The 20,511-nt window shown below is 42.9% G+C and overlaps 14 non-coding genes across 14 annotated transcripts; all 14 read right to left on the reverse strand.

Annotated features, from left to right (window-relative positions):
* Window positions 1-7,699: 7,699 nt before the first annotated feature.
* Window positions 7,700-7,840, reverse strand: LOC129153711 (U4 spliceosomal RNA). Its single transcript, XR_008559686.1, has one exon. It is a non-coding gene; the product is annotated as a U4 spliceosomal RNA (small nuclear RNA).
* A 340-nt stretch (window positions 7,841-8,180) lies between these two features.
* On the reverse strand, window positions 8,181-8,321 carry LOC129153693 (U4 spliceosomal RNA). The gene has a single exon (XR_008559670.1). It is a non-coding gene; the product is annotated as a U4 spliceosomal RNA (small nuclear RNA).
* Window positions 8,322-8,666: 345 nt separating this feature from the next.
* Window positions 8,667-8,808, reverse strand: LOC129153736 (U4 spliceosomal RNA). The gene has a single exon (XR_008559711.1). It is a non-coding gene; the product is annotated as a U4 spliceosomal RNA (small nuclear RNA).
* Window positions 8,809-9,150: 342 nt separating this feature from the next.
* Window positions 9,151-9,284, reverse strand: LOC129153683 (U4 spliceosomal RNA). Its single transcript, XR_008559660.1, has one exon. It is a non-coding gene; the product is annotated as a U4 spliceosomal RNA (small nuclear RNA).
* Window positions 9,285-9,629: 345 nt separating this feature from the next.
* LOC129153699 (U4 spliceosomal RNA) lies at window positions 9,630-9,770 on the reverse strand. Its single transcript, XR_008559674.1, has one exon. It is a non-coding gene; the product is annotated as a U4 spliceosomal RNA (small nuclear RNA).
* An 896-nt stretch (window positions 9,771-10,666) lies between these two features.
* Window positions 10,667-10,807, reverse strand: LOC129153712 (U4 spliceosomal RNA). Its single transcript, XR_008559687.1, has one exon. It is a non-coding gene; the product is annotated as a U4 spliceosomal RNA (small nuclear RNA).
* Window positions 10,808-11,149: 342 nt separating this feature from the next.
* LOC129153672 (U4 spliceosomal RNA) lies at window positions 11,150-11,283 on the reverse strand. The gene has a single exon (XR_008559650.1). It is a non-coding gene; the product is annotated as a U4 spliceosomal RNA (small nuclear RNA).
* A 345-nt stretch (window positions 11,284-11,628) lies between these two features.
* On the reverse strand, window positions 11,629-11,769 carry LOC129153735 (U4 spliceosomal RNA). The gene has a single exon (XR_008559710.1). It is a non-coding gene; the product is annotated as a U4 spliceosomal RNA (small nuclear RNA).
* A 4,275-nt stretch (window positions 11,770-16,044) lies between these two features.
* Window positions 16,045-16,185, reverse strand: LOC129153710 (U4 spliceosomal RNA). The gene has a single exon (XR_008559685.1). It is a non-coding gene; the product is annotated as a U4 spliceosomal RNA (small nuclear RNA).
* A 1,108-nt stretch (window positions 16,186-17,293) lies between these two features.
* On the reverse strand, window positions 17,294-17,434 carry LOC129153681 (U4 spliceosomal RNA). The gene has a single exon (XR_008559658.1). It is a non-coding gene; the product is annotated as a U4 spliceosomal RNA (small nuclear RNA).
* Window positions 17,435-17,778: 344 nt separating this feature from the next.
* On the reverse strand, window positions 17,779-17,919 carry LOC129153733 (U4 spliceosomal RNA). The gene has a single exon (XR_008559708.1). It is a non-coding gene; the product is annotated as a U4 spliceosomal RNA (small nuclear RNA).
* Window positions 17,920-18,258: 339 nt separating this feature from the next.
* LOC129153743 (U4 spliceosomal RNA) lies at window positions 18,259-18,399 on the reverse strand. Its single transcript, XR_008559718.1, has one exon. It is a non-coding gene; the product is annotated as a U4 spliceosomal RNA (small nuclear RNA).
* A 343-nt stretch (window positions 18,400-18,742) lies between these two features.
* On the reverse strand, window positions 18,743-18,883 carry LOC129153740 (U4 spliceosomal RNA). Its single transcript, XR_008559715.1, has one exon. It is a non-coding gene; the product is annotated as a U4 spliceosomal RNA (small nuclear RNA).
* An 846-nt stretch (window positions 18,884-19,729) lies between these two features.
* LOC129153728 (U4 spliceosomal RNA) lies at window positions 19,730-19,870 on the reverse strand. The gene has a single exon (XR_008559703.1). It is a non-coding gene; the product is annotated as a U4 spliceosomal RNA (small nuclear RNA).
* Window positions 19,871-20,511: the final 641 nt, after the last annotated feature.

Raw genomic sequence — 20,511 nt, forward strand, 5'->3', positions numbered from 1 at the left:
ATAATCTCTCCCCCCCCCCCCCCCCCCCCAATCAAAACAAAAAATATATATGTTCCCTACACTGAGTATCATTGCCATTTTCCTATAACATGTTTTATCCTCAAATACACACAAACAAAATTTACATTTTCTTATGTTTCACATACCCCTGTGGTACTCCACAAACAATGTCCAACCATGAAGATGAACATTCTCCAAATTTCACAAACTGTCTCCTCTGTTGTAGATAGCTTGTCAACCAGCTCAACACTACACCCCTAATCCCATACCTCTCTACCTTTTCCAGTAACATTTTATGATTAACTGTATCAAAAGCTCCAAAGGAAAAGAAAGACAATGCAGGAAATTCCACACCCTGCTTTCAAAAACACTCACTCCTCAGTCTGAATCTACACAACTCAGAGAAGAACATACACCGGAGGACAGTTGAAGAAAATGGGTGAAGAACTTTTCAGACCAGAACCTCACTGAAACCTGAAATGAACGTATTAGCCAAAGGACTCAATTTTGCCATTGCTCCGCAACAGTTGCCCATAATGGGCCTCATCACAGCCACTGAAACTGCCATTCGGATCAACAAATTATCTCAGACAGAAGCAGAACAGATCAGGATGAAAGTCTCAGCCACCCTCTCCAGTGCCAAAGTCCCTCCGTCTAACCTCATGTTACAAGAAAAGAAGGCAGTCGCATCACTGAGCAAAGACCACACCATCACTATATTGCCAGCTGATAAGGGAAGGTGCACCGTGGTCCTAAACACAACGGATTACCACGCAAAGATCACTACTCTCCTCAGTGACAACAACACCTACGAAGCCTTAAAGCGAGACCCCACAAGCAGCTACAAAAAGAAAGTTATAGCTTGCCTTCAAGGCCTTGAAAGGGACAAAACCATCAACCGCCTGACATATCACCGCCTTTATCCAGGAGATGCCATACCCTGCATCTACGGACTTCCCAAGATCCACAAGGAAGGTATCCTTCTCAGACCCATTGTCAGTAGCATAAATTCAGCCACCTACAACATCGTGGAACACCTTGCTACCATCCTTGCACCTCTGGTGGGGAACACCCCACACCACATCAAGAACTCCACCGACTTCGCTGACAAGGTACAGAAACTTACCCTGGATCCAGATGAAACCATGGTGTCCTTTGACGTAGTCTCCCTCTTCACTTGCATACCCACTACGGAGGCAGTGGAGACTGTCAGAAAACGACTACAAGAAGACAGCACCTTGGAGGACAGGACCAACTTCACACCCGATCAGATTTGCACACCACTACATAATTCAAATACAATGGTTTCTACAGACAAAAACATGGCTGCGCCATGGGCTCCCCGTGTCACCTATTGTAGCATGTGTTAATGTAGAAGATCATCAGGGGGGGTCTTTTGTTTACTCTTCGGAGGGAAACTCCCACTGGGTTTGAATCTGGGACTCTCCACCATTTGACCTTAAAACTGAAGAAGCCTCTCGGATGAGAGGTGAAACGTCTTCAAGCAACTCAAAGAAGTCCAGACACTTTTCTCTCAAAGCACCTTAGGCCTCACTGGCCACTATACTGCCACTGTGCAAAGATGAAAAGCATGTGTGAATGTCACTTACTTTTATCTGGTTCAGCTACCTCTGGGTCATGGTTTCAACACCCACTGCCATGGTTGCATAATAGGCTTCAAATTGCAGTGAATTAGTTTACATCAATAAAAGAACTTCAAACAATAATAGCTAAACTAATGCAAATGGTCAAATGTCAGCAAATTATATAAACATTGGTTTACCTGATTACCTTTCATAAAGACCACCTTACAACAGCAGGGTGTTGTGGTGCAATGAACACAAAACATTTACATCTGAAGTAAGAAACAATCAAACACAAATTTACAAGTGGTTAAAAACAGATTTTCAACATCACAAGTCTCCACAGAGGCTGTCTAATTTTGCCATAGAAAACTATATCCAGTGGTGGTTTTACCATTAGGCATAGGTCGGTGGCCGCCTGGGGCCCCCTCGTGTTGGGGGGCCCCCTAGCCCTGATCGCCGGCACCCCTCTGTTAATGCCACAATATTCTTGTTACCAACCTGTCACCGCCGACGGGATTGGACATGCGCACTTCTCATTACCAGAATTCCTGAACCGTTCAAGATATCACTAAAATTCCAAACGTGCTGAAAAAATTAAAAATGGGGCTTTTCGTTCATATACAATACATTACGGTAGCCACCGGAATTCCCTGTCTTGAGCGCAACAAATCACAACACAGATTCAGAGACGTGCTGAGTTTGTCATCCAAAATGCTTTGTTTTATAACTTTTGAATGGCTGATCAGATTCGAAAATCTCCAACGGTTCCTAAAAGTACATAAAAGCAGCTTTCCAATGATCTATAGCATGAAGCATGGACGTAATTTTCACTTTAGATGTGGGGGGGACACGGGGGGGGGGGGGGTATCTTTACAGTATATTCTAATGGGAAACAGGCTTCAACACAAACTGTTGTTTTCTGCTAGGTCCTAGAGCTCAACCAGTGTCAATTTAATATAAAGTAATATTGTTTTTGGATGGTGAAAAGTGCAGGGGTCGTAACTTGACTTTGGAAAAAGTGGGGGGGACATGTCCCCCCTGCCCACCCCCAAATTACATCCATGGCATGAAGCAACTTGAAGCTTTAAATTAAATTCATCTGATGTTTCAATAAACTCTACTGATGTTTTTTGTATATTATGTGGTTTTTCTAACCCTTCCCAATCTCTTTACAGGAACTGCCATAAATTGTAGAACTGTTGGAAGGATGTTTCCCACTCTGGTGTGTTTCCCCATCCAGGCTGCCAAAGTTGAGTGAAAGGACAACCCGGCGCGGCTATGCCGGCCAGGCCCAAAGCCGAACCCAACGCGACTCCACCGGCCCGGCCCAGCGCCGAACCCGGCGTGGCTACACCGGCCCAAAGCCGAACCCGGCGCGATTCCACCGGCCCGGCCCAACGCCGAACTCGGCGCAGCTACACTGGCCCGGCCCGGCCCAACGTCGAACCCGGTGCAGCTACACCAGCCCGGCCCAAAGCCGAACCCGGTGCGGTTCTACTGGCCCAGCCCAACGCCGAACCTAGCACGGTTCCACCAGCCCAGACCAACGCCGAACCCGGCGCGGCTACACCAGAGCTACTAAACCAGGCTCTACCGGACCTGGAAACAGCGGCGGCGTCGGGTGGATTCTACGGTCAGTGACGAGTAGATACAACGATCGGAGAGGAGCCTGGAAACAGCGGCAGCAGAGTGTGGATCCTACGGTCGGCTCGTGAACAAGAAGCAGCACAGTAGCAACTATAAGTAAAAATGCCGCCTAAAAACAAAGAAGAAATAGAGGAGATGAAGAAAGCATTAGACTTCATGTCAGAAGAGTTATCTACAGTTGCTAAGCAGCAAAATATGATCATGGATTTCGTAGGAGAAATTAAAAGAGCTTAAACATCTAAATGAGGAGAAAGACAGGAGGATTATAAGTCTGGAAGGCCGTATAACAGAACTCGAGCAGTACACCCGCATGAATGATGTCATCATCAGCGGATTGGAGATCAAGCCCTGGTCTTACGCCAGAGCAGTTACACAGCAGGAAGGCGAGGTGCAAACTGACATGCACATGAACTCTCTGGAGAACCAAGTGACGACCTTGCTTACTAATAAAGGAATAGCTATATCTAACACAGACATTGAAGCTTGCCATCCATTGCCCCGTAAAAACAAAGATGCCAAACTTGCCATAATTTTACGATTCACAAACAGGAAATTTAATAATGCCCTCCTCAAACAAGGGGAAAAACTCAAAGGAACTGAAGTGTATGTGAATGGACATTTAACAAAGAAAAATGCAAGTGAGATTGCAAGGAAGGCACGTATCTTAAAAAAACAGAGAAAAATACAGTCAACATGGACAGCAAACTGTAAAATATTCATTAAACTGAATGAGTCACCAGAGAAAGCCAAAGTCAGCGATTAAACACATAGAGGAGCTGGAAAAGTATGAGTGACTATGGAAATGAACGCAGGTAAAATAAACCATAAGAATAATGATGACACAATCTTCTGACCACGCAGAATATAAAGTATACAAATTAGATAACTACATATACCCAGAAAACTATCTCTATAACAATACAAACAACTGTGAATATTACACAGAGGAAACCTTTAACAATAATGTGAATATGGACGGAGCATTGTCAATAATTCACTTCAACAGCAGAAGTCTAAACAAAAATTTTGGTAAAATAAAGGACTACTTGAAAAACTTTAAGAAATTCTATATAATTGCCATATCGGAGACCTGGCTAGACAATGATATACTCACTGAAGTGGAAATAGATGGATATGAACTATTCACAATGAACAGGAGAAATAAAAAAGGAGGTGGGGTTGCCATCTATGCAGCTAATGACCTGAGATGCACAATGCTCAAAAGTATGACTGAAACAGTTGAAAACATCTATGAATGCTTAACTCTGGAGATAAATATTGAAAAATCTCAAAATATAATCATTTCTTGTATTTACAGAACACCTGGAAGTAGCCTCCAGACGTTCACAGATAGAGTAAACGAGATATATGACAAAGTAAATGACAGAAAATCGATAATAGTATGTGGTGATTTCAATATAGACCTGTAAAATCCAAACGAGCACGTTAAAACTGCCGATTTTATAAACACAATGTACGCCACCAACTTCTTTCCTTTGATCAAAAAACTTCCAGAATAACAGTAAATACAGCAACACTATTAGACAATATATTCACAAATAAAAGAGAAAATAAAATAACTAGCGGGTTACTCATCAATTATATTAGTGACCATCTTCCAGTATTTGCCATCATACAAAACTTGAAAAATACTGGAAATAACACAAAAATAGAAGAGCCCAAACTGACCCGGTGCAGAACAGCAGAACACATTGCAGTATTTAAAACAGACTTAAAGAATGAATCCTGGGAAAGACTATATAAACAGCATGATCCAAGTAAAGCATTTGAAGCCTTTTTAACAAAAATACTTGAATTTTACAATAAAAAATGTCCAATTAGAAAACGAAAACAACAACAAAATAATAAGCCATGGATGGATGACAAAGGGGCTACAAAATGCCTGTAAAAAGAAGAATACACTATAAAAACTATTCATAAAAACAAGAACAAAAGAGGCAGAAAACAGATACAAATCATATAAAAACAAACTAACAACTATAATTAGAACTAGTAAAAAGGAATACTATGACAAATTACTACAACTGAACAAAAATAATACTCAAGGAACATGGAAAGTATTAAAAAATAGTATTAATAATGATAGCAAAAAAAAAAGCCCAACTGAGGCTCTGACCAGTGAAAATGGAATTCCTATAAATAAACATGGAGAAATTGCTAACGCACTAAATGATTATTTTGTAAATATCGGGACCAATCTAGCTAATAGATAGGAAAACCCATAGGTGAATTTGATGTTACTAAACACATAACTGCTAATGTAAATACCATGTCTATTAAGGACAATGATGAAAAAGAAGTCATTTCCACTGTAAAAAAATGTAAAGACAATAGATCAAAAGACTCTTGAGGGTTTTGACATGTCATTAATAAAAAGTATAATAGAATGTATTGCAAAACCGTTTGCATACATTTGTAATCAATCATTTAAAACAGGTATTTTCCCCAGTAAAATGAAAATTGCGAAAGTTAAACCAATATTTAAATCAGGTGATAAAAAAACAGTCATCCAACTAGAGGTCAATCTCTCCATTGTCTCAGTTCTCCAAAATAACAGAGAAAATATTTGTAAGCAGATTGGATGATTTCATTGAAAAAAATTATCTACTAAGTGAGCATCAGTATGGATTCAGAACAAAAAGATCAACGGCAATGACAACAATTAGCATAACAGAGGAAATAGCTAAAGCGATTGATAATAAAAATTATACAATAGGAATTTATTTAGATCTTAAGAAAGCCTTTGATACAATAGATCACAATATCCTGCTAACCAAATTATATAAATATGGCGTAAGAGGAAATGCATATAACTGGTTAAAAAGCTACTTAACAGGAAGACAACAATTCACAGAAATCCAAAATGTAAAATCCCCAACAAAACAAGTGTACTGTGGGGTACCTCAAGGTTCAGTGTTAGGACCCAAGTTATTCACACTTTACATAAATGACATCAATAAAGTAACAAATCTATTGAACTACATTCTCTTTGCAGATGATACCAATATGTATATCACAGGGAAAGACATAGAACAACTATTGAATATGGTTTGAAGTGAACTATAAATACTAAAGACCTGGTTTGACAGTAACAAATAATCATTAAATCTAAGTAAAACTAAATACATTATATTTGGAAAACAAAAACAAAACAATATTCCTAGATTAATAATAAATGGGGTAGAAATAGAAAGAATAAATGAAATTCAATTCTTGGGTGTCACATTACACCAAAGGCTGAGCTGGAAGCCGCACATGGAAAATGTTAAAACTAAGATGTCTAAAATTATTGCAGTGTTAAATAAATCTAAATATATTCTAAATGGAAAATCGTTATTACTCTTATACCAATCATTAGTACTTCCTCATATGATGTACTGTCTGGAGGTCTGCGGAAACACTTAGAATTCTCAAATAAAACCCATAGTTACTACAGAAAAAAGCAATACGAGTAATTACCGACTCTGATTACCATGCCCCCTGTTTATAAAACTAAAAATACACCTCGGATGAACCTCATAGGCTATGATACTGCCACAGCGCAAAGATATAGAGCGTATGTGATCGTCAGTTACTTTTATCTGGTTCAGCCACCTCTGGGTCATGGTTTCAACACCCACTGCCATGGTTGCCTAATGGCCTTCAAATATCAGTGAATTACAGTTTACATCCATAAAAAAGCTTTAAATAAGATTGCTAATGTAAATGGCCAAATGTCAGCAAGGTAAAAAAAAACCATTGTTTTACCTCTTAACCTTTCTGAAAAACCACATTTAAACAGTAGGGTCATTTGGTGCAATGAAAACAAAACAATCACAACTTAAGTAAGTAAAAAACAATCCAACACAGGTTTCCAAGCGTTAAAACACTGATTTTCAGGCCCTGCCAAAACATTGCCAGGGATCTGCCAAAACGTAGATATTTTTCTACGTTTTGGCCTGTCATCCACACGAAAAAGTAGTTTTTTCACACGAAAACTGATCTTTTTAAAAACTCCGGCCAAAGTGAAGATCTGCGTTTTCTCCGTTTTGGGTGTCTGCGTGTGGACAGACAAAACCGGAGTTTTAAGGTCCGCAACGTCACTTTCCGCTACAAAAAAAAAAAATGCTGACATCACGTGTGCGACCTGTGTTTACACTAGCCGACAGCATGGATGCCCTCAGAGCTGCGCTCGCTTTATCAATTGTCCAAGCGCTTTTTGCTTGTTTGTTTTAGCAAGCGGAATTACCGCTCCTTGCGAAGACCACAGACGAAGGACAAGGTTAAGAACGGGGGAAGTACTGCCGCCTACAGGTCTGGCATTTCCATAACAACGTATTTATCTGGGAACGTGTGGACAGAGTTTTTTTTAATGAGGTAGTGTGGATGTAAGTTTTTGGAGGGGCAGATTTTCGTTTTTTTAAAAGCCCGGCTATGTGTGAATTAGACCTCAACATCCCAACAAGTCTCCATAGAGACTGACAAAAATTGCCTTTGACAATTATATTTCAAATCACCAAGGCAGGGTATTGGGTAAAGTTTTCAACTAGCAATAATCACACCTCGGATGAACCTCATAGGCTATGATACTGCCACTGCGCAAAGATATAGAGCGTATGTGATCGTCAGTTACTTTTATCTGGTTCAGTCACCTCTGGGTCATGGTTTCAACACCCACTGCCATGGCTGCCTAATGGCCTTCAAATATCAGTGAAATACAGTTTACATCCATAAAAAAACTTTAAATAATATTGCTAATGTCAATGGCCAAATATCAGCAAGATAAAAAAAACATTGTTTTACCTCTTAACCTTTCTGAAAAACCACATTTAAACAGTAGGGTCATTTGGTGCAATGAAAACAAAACAATTACAACTTAGGTAAGTCAAAAACAATCCAACACAGGTTTCCAAGCTTTAAAACACTGATTTTCAATATCACAACAAGTCTCCATAGAGTCTGTCTAACGGTGTCTTTGACGATTATATTTCTAATCACCAAGGCAGGGTATTGGGTAAAGTTTTCAACTAACAATAATCACAACTCAGATGAACCTCATAGGCTATGATACTGTCACTGCGCATAGTTAAAGTGAGTGTGTGATCGTCAGTTACTTTGATCTGGTTCAGCCACCTCTGGGTCATGGTTTCAACACCTACTGCCATGTTTGCATAATGGCCTTTAAATTGCAGTGAATTAGTTTGCATCCATACAAAGAGCTTTAAATAATTTTATCGAAGCTAATGTAAGTGTCCAAATATCAGCAAGGTAAAAAAAAACATTGGTTCACCTCTTGACCTTTCTGAAAAACCAGATTCTAACAGTAGGGACGTTGGGTGCATTGAACACAAAACAATTACAACTTAAGTAAGTAAAACCTGTCCAACACGGATTTCCAAGCATTAAAACACTGAACTTCAACATTACAACAAGTCTCCATTGAGACTGTCAAAAAATTGCCTTTGATGATTATATTTCAAATAACCAAGGCGGGGTATTTGGTAAAGTTTTCAACTAGCAATAATCACGCCTCGGATGAACCTCATAGGCTATGATACTGCCACTGTGCAAAAATATAGAGCGTATGTGATTGTCAGTTACTTTTATCTGGTTCAGCCACCTCTGGGTCATGGTTTCAACACCCACTGCCATGGTTGCCTAATGGCCTTCAAATATCAGTGAATTACAGTTTACATCCATAAAAAAAGTTTTAAATAATATTGCTAATGTAAATGGCCAAATATCAGCAAGGTAAAAAAAAACATTGGTTTACCTCTTAACTTTTCTTAAAAACCACATTTAAACAGTAGGGTCTTTTGGTGCAATGAAAACGAAGCAATTACAACTTAAGTAAGCCAAAAACAATCCAAAACAGGTTTCCAAACGTTAAAACACTGATTTTCAATATCACAACAAGTCTCCATAGAGACTGTCATAAATTGCCTTTGACGATTATATTTCTAATCACCAAGGCAGGGTATTGGGTAAAGTTTTCAACTAGCAATAATTAACACCTCAGGTGAACCTCTAATACTGCCACTGCGCATGGTTAAAGTGAGTGTGTGATCGTCAGTTACTTTTACCTGGTTCAGCCACCTCTGGTGCATGGTTTCAACACCTACTGCCATGGTTGCATAATGGCCTTCAAATTGCAGTGAATTACAGTTTGCATCCATAAAAAGAGCTTTAAATAATATTATCGAAGCTAATGTAAGTGTCCAAATATCAGCAAGGTAAAAAAAAATTAGTTCACCTCTTCACCTTTCTGAAAAACCAGATTCTAAAAGTAAGGTCACTGAGTGCAATGAACAATAAACAATTACAATTTAAGTAAGTCAAACCTGTCCAACAATGGTTTCCAAGCATTACAACACTGAAATTCAACATCACAACAAGTCTCCATAGAGACTGTCAAAAATTGCCTTTGATGATTATATTTCAAATCACCAAGGCGAGGTATTGGGTAAAGTTTTCAACTAGCAATAATCACACCTCGGATGAACCTCATAGGCTATGATACTGCCACTGCGCAAAGATATAGAGTGTATGTGATCGTCAGTTACTTTTATCTGGTTCAGCCACCTCTGGGTCATGGTTTCAACACCCACTGCCATGGTTGCCTAATGGCCTTCAAATATCAGTGAATTACAGTTTACATCCATAAAAAAGCTTTAAATAATATTGCTAATGTAAATGGCCAAATATCAGCAAGGTAAAAAAAAACATTGGTTTACCTCTTAACCTTTCTTAAAAACCACATTTAAACAGTAGGGTCATTTGGTGCAATGAAAACAAAACAATCACAACTTAAGTAAGTAAAAAACAATCCAACACAGGTTTCCAAGCGTTAAAACACTGATTTTCAGGCCCTGTCCACACATAGTCAGGGATCTGCCAAAACGTAGATATTTTTCTACGTTTTGGCCTGTCATCCACACGAAAACGTAGTTTTTTCACACGAAAACGGATCTTTTTAAAAACTCCGGCCAAAGTGAAGATCTGCGTTTTCTCCGTTTTGGGTGTCTGCGTGTGGACAGACAAAACCGGAGTTTTAAGGTCCGCAACGTCACTTTCCGCTACAAAAAAAAAAATGCTGACATCACGTGTGCGACCTGTGTTTACACTAGCCGACAGCATGGATGCCCTCAGAGCAGCGCTCGCTTTATCAATTGTCCAAGCGCTTTTTGCTTGTTTGTTTTTGCAAGCGGAATTACCGCTCCTTGCGAAGACCACAGACGAAGGACAAGGTTAAGAACGGGGGAAGTACTGCCGCCTACAGGTCTGGCATGTCCATAACAACGTATTTATCTGGGAACGTGTGGACAGAGTTTTTTTTTTAATGATGTAGTGTGGATGTAAGTTTTTGGAGGGGCGGATATTCGTTTTTAAAAAAACCCGGCTATGTGTGAATTAGACCTCAAAATCCCAACAAGTCTCCATAGAGACTGACAAAAATTGCCTTTGACAATTATATTTCAAATCACCAAGGCAGGGTATTGGGTAAAGTTTTCAACTAGCAATAATCACACCTCGGATGAACCTCATAGGCTATGATACTGCCACTGCGCAAAGATATAGAGCGTATGTGACCGTCAGTTACTTTTATCTGGTTCAGTCACCTCTGGGTCATGGTTTCAACACCCACTGCCATGGCTGCCTAATGGCCTTCAAATATCAGTGAATTACAGTTTACATCCATAAAAAAAGCTTTAAATAATAGTGCTAATGTAAATGGCCAAATATCAGCAAGGTAAAAAAAAACATTGGTTTACCTCTTAACTTTTCTTAAAAACCACATTTAAACAGTAGGGTCATTTGGTGCAATGAAAACGAAGCAATTACAACTTAAGTAAGCCAAAAACAATCCAAAACAGGTTTCCAAGCGTTAAAACACTGATTTTCAATATCACAACAAGTCTCCATAGAGACTGTCAAAAATTGCCTTTGACGATTATATTTCTAATCACCAAGGCGGGGTATTGGGTAAAGTTTTCAACTAGCAATAATCAACACCTCAGGTGAACCTCTAATACTGCCACTGCGCATGGTTAAAGTGAGTGTGTGATCGTCAGTTACTTTTACCTGGTTCAGCCACCTCTGGTGCATGGTTTCAACACCTACTGCCATGGTTGCATAATGGCCTTCAAATTGCAGTGAATTACAGTTTGCATCCATAAAAAGAGCTTTAAATAATATTATCGAAGCTAATGTAAGTGTCCAAATATCAGCAAGGTAAATAAAAATTGGTTCACCTCTTGACCTTTCTGAAAAACCAGATTCTAACAGTAGGGTCACTGTGTGCAATGAACAATAAACAATTACAATTTAAGTAAGTCAAACCTGTCCAACATAGGTTTCCAAGCATTAAAACACTGAATTTCAACATCACAACAAGTCTCCATAGAGACTGTCAAAAATTGCCTTTGATGATTATATTTCAAATCACCAAGGCGGGGTATTGGGTAAAGTTTTCAACTAGCAATAATCACGCCTCGGATGAACCTCATAGGCTATGATACTGCCACTGCGCAAAGATATAGAGTGTATGTGATCGTCAGTTACTTTTATCTGGTTCAGCCACCTCTGGGTCATGGTTTCAACACCCACTGCCATGGTTGCCTAATGGCCTTCAAATATCAGTGAATTACAGTTTACATCCATAAAAAAGCTTTAAATAATATTGCTAATGTCTCGTCTCGTCTCGTCTCGTCTTCCTCCGCTTATCCGGGTCCGGGTCGCGGGGGCAGCATCCCAATTAGGGAGCTCCAGGCCGTCCTCTCCCCGGCCTTGTCCACCAGCTCCTCCGGCAGGACCCCAAGGCGTTCCCGGACCAGATTGGAGATGTAACCTCTCCAACGTGTCCTGGGTCGACCCGGGGGCCTTCTGCCGGCAGGACATGCCCGAAACACCTCCCCGGGGAGGCGTCCAGGAGGCAGCCTGACCAGATGCCCAAACCACCTCAACTGGCTCCTTTCGATCCGGAGGAGCAGCGGTTCTACTCCGAGTCCCTCCCGAATGTCCGAGCTCCTCACCCTATCTCTAAGGCTGAGCCCGGCCACCCTACGGAGGAAACTCATTTCGGCCGCTTGTATCCGCGATCTCGTTCTTTCGGTCATTACCCAAAGCTCATGACCATAGGTGAGGATTGGGACGTAGATCGACCGGTAAATCGAGAGCCTGGCTTTCTGGCTCAGCTCCCTCTTCCCCACGACAGATCGGCTCAGCGTCTGCATCACTGCAGACGCCGAACCAATCCGCCTGTCGATCTCCCGATCCCTTCTACCCTCACTCGTGAACAAGACCCCGAGATACTTAAACTCCTCCACTTGAGGTAGGACCTCTCCCCCGACCCGGAGGTGGCAAGCCACCCTTTTCCGGTCGAGAACCATGGTCTCAGATTTGGAGGTGCTGATCCTCATCCCAGCCGCTTCACATTCGGCCGCGAACCTACCCAGCAAGAGCTGAAGGTCAGAGCTGGATGAAGCTAGGAGGACCACATCATCCGCAAAAAGCAGAGACGAGATTCTCCTGCCACCAAACTCGACACACTCCACACCACGGCTGCGTCTAGAAATTCTGTCCATAAAAGTGATGAACAGAACCGGTGACAAAGGGCAGCCCTGGCGGAGTCCAACCCTCACTGGGAACAGGTCCGACTTACTACCGGCTATGCGGACCAAAACTCACGCTCCTCTGGTAAAGGGACTGAATGGCCCTTAACAGAAAGCCACCCACCCCATACTCCTGGAGCGTCCCCCACAGGGTGCCCCTGAGGACACGGTCATAAGCCTTCTCCAAATCCACAAAGCACATGTGGATTGGTTGGGCAAACTCCCATGCCCCCTCCATCACCCTTGCAAGGGTATAGAGCTGGTCCACAGTTCCACGGCCAGGACGAAAACCACATTGCTCCTCCTCTATCTGAGATTCAACTATCGATCGGACCCTCCTCTCCAGTAACTTGGCGTAGACCTTTCCAGGGAGGCTGAGGAGTGTGATCCCCCTATAGTTGGAACACACCCTCAGGTCACCCTTCTTAAAGATGGGGACCACCACCCCGGTCTGCCACTCCCTAGGAACTGCCCCCGATGACCACGCAATATTGTAGAGACGTGTCAACCATGACAGCCCTACAACATCCATAGCCTTGAGATACCCAGGACGAACCTCATCCGCCCCCGGGGCTCCGCCGCTGTGTAGTTGTTTGACTACCTCAGCAACTTCTGCCCCCGAGATCGGACAGTCCATCCCCAGGCCTCCCAGCTCTGGTTCCTCCTCGGAATGCGCATTGGTGGGATTGAGGAGCTCCTCAAAGTATTCCTTCCACCGTCCGACTATAGCCTCAGTTGACGTCAGCAGCTCCCCATCCCCACTGTAAACAGTGTGAGCGAGTTGCTGCCTTCCTCTCCTGAGGCGCCGGACAGTTTGCCAGAACCTCTTTGGAGCCGATCGATAGTCTTTCTCCATGGCCTCACCAAACTCCTCCCATGCCCGAGATTTTGCCTCGGCAACTGCCACTGCTGCACCCCGCTTGGCTATCCGGTACCTGTCTGCTGCCTCCGGAGACCCACAGACCAGCCACGCCCTGTAGGCCTCCTTCTTCAGCCTGACGGCTCCCCGAACCTCTGGTGTCCACCAGCGGGTACGGGGGTTGCCACCACGACTTGCACCGGCCACCTTACGACCACAGCTAGCAACAGCCGCCTCGACAATCGCAGAGTGGAACAAGGCCCACTCGGACTCAGTGTCCCCCACTGCTCTCGGGACGTGGTCAAAGCTCTGCCGGAGGTGGGAGTTGAAGACCGTCTTGACAGGTTCTTCTGCCAGGCGTTCCCAGCAGACCCTCACTATGCGTTTGGGTCTGCCAGGTCTACGCGGCATGTTCCCTTGCCATCTGATCCAACTCACCACCAGGTGGTGATCAGTTGACAGCTCCGCCCCTCTCTTCACTCGGGTGTCCAAAACATACGGCCGCATGTCAGATGATACGACTACAAAATCTATCATCGACCTGTGACCTAGGCTGCCCTGGTACCAAGTGTACCGGTGGGCATCCTTATGTTCGAACATGGTGTTCGTTATGGCCAAACTGCGGCTTGCACAGAAGTCCAATAACAAAACACCGCTCGAGTTCAGATTAGGTGGGCCGTTCCTCCCAATCACACCCCTCCAGGTCAAGCTGTCATTGCCCACGTGAGCATTGAAGTCCCCCAGCAGGACAATGGAGTCCCCTGATGGAGCACTATCTAGCACTCGTGCCAGGGACTCCAAAAAGGGTGGGTACTCTGAACTGATATTTGGCCCATAAGCACAAACAACAGTCAGGACCCGTTCCCCGACCCGAAGGCGCAAGGAAGCTACCCTCTTGTCCCCCGGGGTAAACCCCAACACACAGGCAGAGAGTCTCAGGGCTAACAAAAAGCCAACTCCAGCCCTCCGCCTCTCACCCGGAGCAACTCCAGCAAAGTAGAGTGTCCAACCCCTCTCCAGGTCTCGGGTTCCAGAGCCAATGCAATGTGTCGAGGTGAGTCCGACTATATCTAGCCGGTACCGCTCAACCTCTGCCACAAGCTCCGGCTCCTTCCCCGCCAGCGAGGTGACGTTCCATGTCCCAAAAACTAGTTTTCTTGTCTGGGGATTGGACCGCCAAGGCTCCCGCCTTGGTCTGCCACCTGATTCGCATTGCACCGGACCCTTCATGTTCCTCCTGCGGGTGGTGGGTCCACAGTTGGACGAGGCCATGTATCCGGTTCGGGCTGGGCCCGGCCGGGCCCCATGGGCGAAAGCCCGGCCACCAGGCGCTCGCTCACGGGCCCCAACCCCAGGCCTGGCTCCAGGGTGGGGCCCCGGTAACCCTCCGGGCCGGGTACTCCGACTCTTCGTTTTAACCGCCATGAAAGATCCTTCGAACCGTTCTTTGTCTCACCCTTCACCTAAGACCAATTTGTCATGGGAGACCCTACCAGGGGCACTAAGTGCCCCAGACAACATAGCTCCTAGGATCGATAGGGCACTCAAACTCCTCCACCACGATAAGGTGACGGTTCAAGGAGGAGTATTGCTAATGTAAATGGCCAAATATCAGCAAGGTAAAAAAAACATTGGTTTACCTCTTAACCTTTCTTAAAAGCCACATTTAAACAGTAGGGTCATTTGGTGCAATGAAAACAAAACAATCACAACTTAAGTAAGTAAAAAACAATCCAACACAGGTTTCCAAGCGTTAAAACACTGATTTTCAGGCCCTGTCCACACATAGCCAGGGATCTGCCAAAACGTAGATATTTTTCTACGTTTTGGCCTGTCATCCACACGAAAACGGAGTTTTTTTCACACGAAAACAGATCTTTTTAAAAACTCCGGCCAAAGTGAAGATCTGCGTTTTCTCCGTTTTGGGTGTCTGCGTGTGGACAGACAAAACCGGAGTTTTAAGGTCCGCAACGTCACTTTCCGCTACAAAAAAAAAAAATGCTGACATCACGTGTGCGACCTGTGTTTACACTAGCCGACAGCATGGATGCCCTCAGAGCTGCGCTCGCTTTATCAATTGTCCAAGCGCTTTTTGCTTGTTTGTTTTTGCAAGCGGAATTACCGCTCCTTGCGAAGACCACAGACGAAGGACAAGGTTAAGAACGGGGGAAGTACTGCCGCCTACAGGTCTGGCATGTCCATAACAACGTATTTATCTGGGAACGTGTGGACAGAGTTTTTTTTAAATGAGGTAGTGTGGATGTAAGTTTTTGGAGGGGCGGATATTTGTTTTTAAAAAAAACCCGGCTATGTGTGAATTAGACCTCAACATCCCAACAAGTCTCCATAGAGACTGACAATAATTGCCTTTGACAATTATATTTCAAATCATCAAGGCGGGGTATTGGGTAAAGTTTTCAACTAGCAATAATCACACCTCGGATGAACCTCATAGGCTATGATACTGCCACTGCGCAAAGATATAGAGCGTATGTGATCGTCAGTTACTTTTATCTGGTTCAGTCACCTCTGGGTCATGGTTTCAACACCCACTGCCATGGCTGCCTAATGGCCTTCAAATATCAGTGAATTACAGTTTACATCCATAAAAAAACTTTAAATAATATTGCTAATGTCAATGGCCAAATATCAGCAAGATAAAAAAAAACATTGTTTTACCTCTTAAGCCGGGCGTACACTGTGTGACTTTTTCACTCGCAGCGTTCAGCTTCAGCTCAAACTGTACGACTTCCTCGCAGGGCAGATCTCACGAGTCATGCGCTCACACTGTACGACCCAGTTCTCGCATGCGACCTGACTGCTCACACTGTACGTCTGGTATCAACACGTCGGCCCTAAAAATGTGCTAAAAATAGCAGTTTTTACTCAACACGTCAGACTTTTTTGTCTTGCCTGTTGTCCTTCGGGAGTGCTGCAGGAGGACACACAGGGATTTATGGGGGTTGGATGAGGAAACGAAATAAAGAAAGTGAATCTGTGTTTTGTGATCAGTTTAATTTGACATGAACACGACAAACACGCTTTCTTGACAATCTTTGTGAGTAAAAAAACGTGTAGAAACAAAAACGAACAGCGTGTGTTATTAGGGAAATAGCAAGCGACCGGCCGGCGTTGATGCAGGATTGCACGCGCATGCGCCGTGAGCGGTTCTGATACTTTTTGGATCGTAGCTGCTCGCAGCTGCTCGCAGCGCCGCTTCAACAGTGCGATACCCTCACGAGGGATGAGCGAAATATTAAACACACCAGAAGTCCCTGCAACCTCACGACTGCTGATCGGCGGCTGGTCACGTGGTGTTAATCGCCTCTCGTAACCCCCTGTACACTACACGACCGCTCGGCGCAAAACTCGCCCCGATGTCGTGGCTTCTCGCACGACTGGAAAATCGGCTCAAAAAAGTGAAAAAGTCGCACAGTGTACGCCCGGCTTTAACCTTTCTGAAAAACCACATTTAAACAGTAGGGTCATTTGGTGCAATTAAATCAAAACAATTACAACTTAAGTGAGTCAAGAACAATCCAACACAGGTTTCCAAGCATTAAATCACTGATTTTCAGTATCACAACAAGTCTCCATAGAGACTGTCTAACATTGCCTTTGGCGATTATATTTCTAATCACCAAAGCAGGGTATTGGGTAAAGTTTTCAACTAGCAATATTTACACCTCAGATGAACCTCATAGGCTATGATACTGCCACTATGCTTGGTTAAAGTGAGTGTGTGATCATCAGTTACTTTTATCTGGTTCAGCCACCTCTGGGTCATGGTTTCAACACCTACTGCCATGGTTGCATAATGGCCTTTAAATTGCAGTGAATTACAGTTTGCATCCATAAGAAGAGCTTTAAATAATATTATCGAAGCTAATGTAAGTGTCCAAATATCAGCAAGGTAAAAAAAAAACATTGATTCACCTCTTGACCTTTCTGAAAAACCAGATTCTAACAGTAGGGCCATTGGGTGCAATGAACACAAAACAATTACAACTTAAGTAAAACCTGTCCAACACAGGTTTCCAAGCATTTTAACACTGAACTTCAACATCACAGCAAGTCTCCATAGAGACTGTCAAAAATTTCCTTTGATGATAATATTTCAAATCACCAAGGACGGGTATTAGGTAAAGTTTTCAACTAGCAATAATCACATCTCAGATGAACCTCATAGGCTATGATACTGCCACTGCGCAAAGATATACAGCGTATGTGATCGTCAGTTACTTTTATCTGGTTCAGCTACCTCTGGGTCATGGTTTCAACACCCACTGCCATGGTTGCCTAATGGCCTTCAAATATCAGTGAATTACAGTTTACATCCATAAAAAAGCTTTAAATAATATTGCTAATGTAAATGGCCAAATATCAGCAAGGTAAAAAAACATTGGTTTACCTCTTAACCTTTCTTAAAAACCACATTTAAACAGTAGGGTCATTTGGTGCAATGAAAACAAAACACTTACAACTTAAGTAAGTAAAAAACAATCCAACACAGGTTTCCAAGTGTTATAACACTGATTTTCAATATCACAACAAGTCTCCATAGAGACTGTCAAACATTGCCTTTGATGATTATATTTCAAAACACCAAGGTGGGGTATTGGGTAAAGTTTTCAACTAGCAATAATCACACCTCAGATGAATCTCATAGGCTATGATACTGCCACCGCGCATGGTTAAAGTGAGTGTGTGATCGTCAGTTACTTTTATCTGGTTCAGCCACCTCTTGGTCATGGTTTCAACCCCTACTGCCATGGTTGCATAATGGCCTTCAAATTGCAGTGAATTACAGTTTGCATCCATAAAAAGATTTTTAAATAATATTATCGAAGCTAATGTAAGTGTCCAAATATCAGCAAGGTAAAAAAAACATTGATTCACCTCTTGACCTTTCTGAAAAACCAGATTCTAACAGTAGGGTCATGGGGTGCAATGAACACAAAACAATTACAATTTATGTAAGTCAAACCTGTCCAACATATGTTTCCAAGCATTACAACACTGAATTTCAACATCACAAGTCTCCATAGAGACTGTCACAAATTGCCTTTGATGATTAAATTTCAAATCACCAAGGCGGGGTATTGGGTAAAGTTTTTAACTAGCAATAATCACGCCTCGGATGAACCTCATAGGGTATGATACTGCCGCTTTGCAAAGATATAGAGCGTATGTGATCGTCAGTTACTTTTATCTGGGTTCAGCCACCTCTGGGTCATGGTTTCAACACCCACTGCCATGGTTGCCTAATGGCCTTCACATAGCCAGGGATCTGCCAAAACGTAGATATTTTTCTACGTTTTGGCAGATCCCTGGCTATGTGTGGACAGGGCCTGAAAATCAGTGTTTTAACGCTTGGAAACCTGTGTTGGATTGTTTTTTACTTACTTAAGTTGTAATTGTTTTGTTTTCATTGCACCAAATGACCCTACTGTTTAAATGTGAAAAAACTACGTTTTCGTGTGGATGACAGGCCAAAACGTAGATATTTTTCTACGTTTTGGCCTGTCATCCACACGACAACGTAGTTTTTTCACACGAAAACGGATCTTTTTAAAAACTCCGGCCAAAGTGAAGATCTGCGTTTTCTCCGTTTTGGGTGTCTGCGTGTGGACAGACAAAACCGGAGTTTTAAGGTCCGCAACGTCACTTTCCGCTACAAAAAAAAAATGCTGACATCACGTGTGCGACCTGTGTTTACACTAGCCGACAGCATGGATGCCCTCAGAGCTGCGCTCGCTTTATCAATTGTCCAAGCGCTTTTTGCTTGTTTGTTTTTGCAAGCGGAATTACCGCTCCTTGCGAAGACCACAGACGAAGGACAAGGTTAAGAACGGGGGAAGTACTGCCGCCTACAGGTCTGGCATGTCCATAACAACGTATTTATCTGGGAACGTGTGGACAGTTTTTTTTAAATGAGGTAGTGTGGATGTAAGTTTTTGGAGGGGCGGATATTTGTTTTTAAAAAACCCGGCTATGTGTGAATTAGACCTCAACATCCCAACAAGTCTCCATAGAGACTGACAATAATTGGCTTTGACAATTATATTTCAAATCACCAAGGCGGGGTATTGGGTAAAGTTTTCAACTAGCAATAATCACACCTCGGATGAACCTCATAGGCTATGATACTGCCACTGCGCAAAGATATAGAGCGTATGTGATCGTCAGTTACTTTTATCTGGTTCAGTCACCTCTGGGTCATGGTTTCAACACCCACTGCCATGGCTGCCTAATGGCCTTCAAATATCAGTGAATTACAGTTTACATCCATAAAAAAACTTTAAATAATATTGCTAATGTCAATGGCCAAATATCAGCAAGATAAAAAAAAACATTGTTTTACCTCTTAAGCCGGGCGTACACTGTGCGACTTTTTCACTCGCAGCGTTCAGCTTCAGCTCAAACTGTACGACTTCCTCGCAGGGCAGATCTCACGAGTCATGCGCTCACACTGTACGACCCAGTTCTCGCATGCGACCTGACTGCTCACACTGTACGTCTGGTATCAACACGTCGGCCCTAAAAATGTGCTAAAAATAGCAGTTTTTACTCAACACGTCAGACTTTTTTGTCTTGCCTGTTGTCCTTCGGGAGTGCTGCAGGAGGACACACAGGGATTTATGGGGGTTGGATGAGGAAACGAAATAAAGAAAGTGAATCTGTGTTTTGTGATCAGTTTAATTTGACATGAACACGACAAACACGCTTTCTTGACAATCTTTGTGAGTAAAAAAACGTGTAGAAACAAAAACGAACAGCGTGTGTTATTAGGGAAATAGCGAGCGAC

This window comes from Nothobranchius furzeri, chromosome 4 (assembly GCF_043380555.1).
Source record: "Nothobranchius furzeri strain GRZ-AD chromosome 4, NfurGRZ-RIMD1, whole genome shotgun sequence".
In the NCBI taxonomy this organism is placed as follows: Eukaryota; Metazoa; Chordata; class Actinopteri; order Cyprinodontiformes; family Nothobranchiidae; genus Nothobranchius; species Nothobranchius furzeri.